The following is a 5,581-nucleotide window of genomic DNA, read 5'->3' as shown; positions in this document are numbered from 1 at the left end:
ACCCTCCGAGCTTCCTGACGGTGCCGACCAGCCAAACAAATTAGTTCAATTTGTTTGGAATATTCCCGCCTGTTCCCACTCCCGATAGGCCTGTTCCTGAAGTCCCTTTGTCTTTCTGCCTCCTCCTCCTACTCCTCCTCATCTCCATCTCCTGTCTCCCTCTCCCTGCCGGACTCAAGTCCTCTGAACCCCAATTAGATAAACAGGAGATGACAGCAGCACTGGTGGAGCACAGCCAGAGAGATAGATGATGATAAAAGAGAGAGGGAGAGGGAAAGGGAGATGGAGATGGACAAAGAGAGGGAGGCCCTTCATTTTGTACCTGCACAGTGACGGGCTAGTGTTTGGTACTTTCATGCCTCATCCTGACATTGTTTGCCACAATCTGAGAGGGGAATGCACAAGAAGGAAATATCAATAAAACTCAGGCATTTCGGTATCATTATGGCATCCACCTCAGGCCACATCTTGGCACAACCACTGGTGTTACCTGCTGGTTTTTTGTGGTTTCAGGTAGCAAAAACAAGATGTGGCACCATCAAAGGCTTTTGGGAAATTTCCATATTCTCTCTTCACAACAATAAGCTCCATTGTGGTAACCTCTTCCCACCAATTCGTATGAGAGAAGACAGATGAATATATCCATTTGCTCAGCTGCTTGTCAGGTTGCATCACCTGTTTAGAAATGCTGGCCGGAGGGAATTAACACTCAATACTGTACAGTTCTGTTTCCTAAATCTCTTACAGCATTAAGAGGAAGTCATAAAATGGCAGAGAAAAAAAATGAGAACACCAAAATACGTGCTGGAGATAATTAGGACGCCATAAACCCAGGGTGCAGAAACAGCACAACCGCCACTAAATGGTCAGAAATATTTAGCAAGTCACAGGTCATGAACTCTCACTCTCAAACTTACCCACGACAGCGTGCACACCCGCACACGCACACCCAACTAGTTTCCGTGGTCATGCTGAACGGTGCCTAAAGCTCAGCCTCAGGCAGGGTCTTAAAGGTCACGATCTCGATGCCGCTTTAGAAGGTCGCACAAAGTTCATGACACAAGCCTGACCATATTTGGCTGCTGGCTCTTTTAAAGGCTTAGAGCTGAAATTTGAAATGATAGAGAGGGAGGGAGGGAGAAAAAAACACTAACTGGAATGTTCATTGGTTGCAGCTGGGCATCGTTGGAGCAATATGGACCTGGGCTTAATGCAGGAAGTGTGTGTGTGTGTGTGTGTGTGTGTGTGTGTGTGTGTCTTTGTGCATACATATGTGCATGCATGTCAGTGTGTTTATCTGTGCATGTGTGTGAGAGAAGAGGAACGAGATATTGGGTTAATACGGACCAAAGCTCAGACATTTCCAGATACATGTGTCTGCGAGAGTGTGAGTCTAAAAAATAAACACATGTATGCAAGCTCCTGCGTGCGTGCGTGTCCGCATGCAGGCCGCCATGTGTGAGTGACAGATATATTAGAGCAATATGAAAAAGCTTAGGCCGGAAGTATGGGGCTGCAGTATGAAACCTGTGTGTGTGTGAGGAGAGTTTTGGCTGAGCAGACCACAGCAGCAGAGAGGAGGTGAAGAGAGCAGAGAGGAAAGTTTTAAACTACAGAAAAGACCAGAGCAAATTAAAGAAAAGTTCCCATGTGTGTTGCAACATTCTCTGTGGAAAAAAACACATTCAAAGTAAGACACAGTGACATTTAAAGCTGGACCCACACCAGTTTAAAAACACTGAATGATTCACTTCAGGTAAAACAGTTTAAAAAACATACTTTTTGAGGTGAAACTCAGCCGTGTAAACCCACAGGTCACTTCTAAATTCATCACCAGGTAACTGTATCTTGTGCAGAAATAATATGTTACCTAGCGTACAGCAGCACATTAACAGAGGTAATGTTCTGCTGCTTTTCTTGGTAACAGCATCAATTATTAGAAGTAAAAATAACACTAATAGTCGAATGAGAAAAGGCAATTTTGCACACCCTCAATCGTTGCAAAGCAGTGTTTTACTGTCTCATTTCTCTACATAGAAAACTCCCTTTTTACACACTTAATAATTTAGATCAGAGAGTTTAATAAACTTGATTCAAATTGATGTGTGTGTGTTTGTATGTGTAGGTGCACATTTGAAGTTAACGTACAATGAGACCCAAATTAATTATAAATGCATTGAAAATGATTTTGTATCTGTTTTAGAAGTCTGGTCTTCATTCAGTCTTACTTTAGATGCCGCAACATAAGACGTCAAAACACACACACAAACAGAAAATGGTCGCTGTGGGACTGCATCAAACATCACACACAATAATCTTGACTCCTTTGAATAATTCAAAGTTCTGTCGTTGCTCTTATGAAGGCCATACTTCACTCTCCACGCGCCTTTATCTTTCTCACACACACAGTCCTTCTTTCTGCCACCTCATCTCTCTTCTGTCCCTCTTCGTTTTTGTTTTTTTATCTCCCCCCATCCTTCCCTTGTCTCTCTCATCTCCTCCGTCCTCTCATCCCCTCCATCCTCCCTCCACATCTTCTCCTGCTCTCCTCCTCCTCCTCCTCTTCTTCTAACCCTCGCCAGCAGGTCTACAAAGTAGTGCTTTCTGTGTGCCAGCAGCAATTCCTGGAGGGCAGTCAGGCAAACAAACCCAGCCAGTGCCCGCTGCATGACTCACAGAAGAGACAGAGACCGAGAGAGAGAGACAGAGAGAGAGAGAGAGAGAGAGAGAGAGAGAGGGAGAGAAGGGGGTAGAATCATTAAGATGAGAGGGCAAAAGGATTTTAAGCTGCTAAGAGCTGATGAGAGGGGGCAGGTTGGAAAAGGAGATTGAAAAAAAAAAAGTGGAAAGAGAGCGAAAGGCTGTAAGAGAGATTAAGAGCGGGGAGCTAGGCATGAGAGAGGGAGAGACTGGGAGATAGAGAGAGATGGGGGCAAACAGAGGGCAACCTGCGCGATCTTGCATGCACACGAGAAGAGCAGACAGGCACGCAGCTTTGCGAGGAGGCACGAAGAGAGCAAAATAACTCCTCCTCCTCCCTCACTCTATCCCTCTCCATCCCCCTCCCTCCCTTCCCTCCTCTCTCTATCTCCCTCGTTCCCCTCTCCCCTGCCAAAAAGCGAAGCTCAGCACGACAGCCTTACACGACACGGTGACCCGAGGCCGACCACAGAGCGGGGCTGAGGGAGCAACCAAAGGGAGGCAAAGGGGTGCACAGAGAAATGTGCCAATAGATGAGCAGCCCCACATAGCAATAATTTAGAAACTTACATTTCAGCTGTCAATCATTGTGATGCTGTATTTTGTTTTCAAATATACTTTTCTTTTTAAACTTTATTTTTTAATTATTTTTGAAATTTTTGTTTATTTTTGAGTTTTAATGCTCACAAATGTTGTCATGAGGGGACACCGCTTTAACCCAAGTGTATGATTTAAAGAGAAACATGAAACACAAGCCAGGATTTTAGATATAATGAGGTGATGAGTCTGCCAACACATGCTCTACCACTCTCAGATACTTTTAACCAGACACTAAAAATTAGTATTTTTTAATTATTTGGTTTTACCCATATTTGTTGTGTTAACTGTTTAATTATCTTCATCTTCATCTTCTAACCGCTTCATCCTCTTGAGGGTCGCGGGGGGGCTGGAGCCTATCCCACTGTTTAATTATGTCTGTTTTATTTTATTTTATTTTTTACTAAAACTATCCACATTTAAACATATACACACTAATAATACTGGAATAAGGTCAGGAATGTCTATCTTTAAATAAATAGTAACACAAAAGTTTCGTTAATGAGCTGGAACTTGTATTGTTTTGTTTTATTTTATTTCATATTTCATTTCATTCTATTTTAATTTACATTTTTTATTTTATTTTATATTTTATTTTAATCTATTTTAATTTTAATTTTCAATTTAATTTTATTTAATATTATTTTATATTTTATTTTATCTTATTTCATTTCAATGTAATTTATTTCACTTTAATTCAATTTAATTTTTATTTTATTTTATTTTACCAGCAGACTTATGGACAAACAAATTAATCCCTTACATAACCCCCCTAACCCCCTTTGTGAATACCCTGTCTTTATTGCAAAAATTAACCATGTTAATTTGTGACCTTCAAAGTTTTTGGTGGGCAGATTTAGTTACCATCGGAGAGAGCCAGGCTAGCCCATTCCCTGTCTTCTAAGCTAATGTCGAACGATTCCATTAATCCCCAAATTCACAAACAAAAGAATAAAATAAATAAATAGTGAGGACCTGACCTCATCGGAGCCAATGTGAGCTGTGGCTCTGAAAACAAATAAAACCCCACAAATGAGAACAATCAAGATTAGGAGAAGGGAAGATAAAAGGATTAGCGATAGAAAGACAAGAGATGAGGTGAAAGATACAACAGGAGGGAGAAGTTTGTCTGAGAAATGAGAAGTCAATGAGCTGTAGAGGAGGAGGAGGAGTGAGAGGAGGAGGAGGAGGAGGAGGAATGGGGTGTTGAGTTCTTCTGCTGTGCCCCATGTGTGCTGTCTCTGGGCTGGAATAGACAGTTACCTCCGCCAGCCTCCCTCTGGACCGCATTAGACATGGCGCTCGGATAATACACTGCTGGGGATGTGGCGAGGGGGGAGGAAGGGAGGGAGGAGAACCCGGGGAGGTGGCAGACAGAGGGAGGGCCGAGCATGGGAGAATTCTTTTCTGACTTTAATACCACTGGTCCAAGACAAGAGCAAATAACCAGATGGACTCCTCGAAACCGCTGACTGTGAAATATCACGCCGCTCTTATTGAGACCAGCGGTGCGGCCAACAACATATGGACAGCAGTTCTTTCTGCATATTGTATTGGCCCAAAGTTCTTTAACTAATTATTCCACATTTTGGTACATACACTGATTTGCTTTCTTGCCAAGAGTTAAACGAGAAAATTGACTGGTAGTTAATTTCTCATCAAACTTGAACCAAACAAGCATGTTGTAGATGTCAGGCTGTTCAGCTCTTTTCAGAAACATTACAATAACTGCTTTTAGAAATCCTCTAAATAAGTTTCGATGAGTGAATTTTGCTGTGATCCAATTACAAACGTCATCCACAGATCCCACTTTCTGGAGGTTAACAAAACACCAATGCGGCTGCATTACTGATAAATCTGAATAAAGCACAAGCTCACCAATCAGTCGTTTTTTTTCTTTTAGATTCTTTATTTAATCAATGTTACATTAAACTAACATAAATAAATTTTTTTATGAACAAAAGGCACACAGTTCAAATATAAACAAAGAGAACGTCTGTACAGTTTGTCTCAATAAAACATGTCTACTGTCTCTGAGCGAGAGAGCGGTCCAAGAGAGATGAGTTTCAGGGGGGCGGGTGTTTGTTGACGAAACGCTACAGCGCTGCAGAGTCTCAGCGTGAAACTGTACACTCTTCAGTTCCCCCCGCAAGGAGCTAAAGTGGTGGGCGCAAAAGGCAGAAGTGCCAACCGGGGCACAGCACTGGCTTCATGTGAAACCTCTGCCTGGAGGTTTTCTGCGAATGTCCATGTGTTAAAAGTCCCACTGAAACTCATGTCCATC

This window comes from Epinephelus fuscoguttatus, linkage group LG5, assembly GCF_011397635.1.
Source record: "Epinephelus fuscoguttatus linkage group LG5, E.fuscoguttatus.final_Chr_v1".
Lineage (NCBI taxonomy): Eukaryota > Metazoa > Chordata > Actinopteri > Perciformes > Serranidae > Epinephelus > Epinephelus fuscoguttatus.
This window is presented reverse-complemented; position numbering follows the sequence as displayed.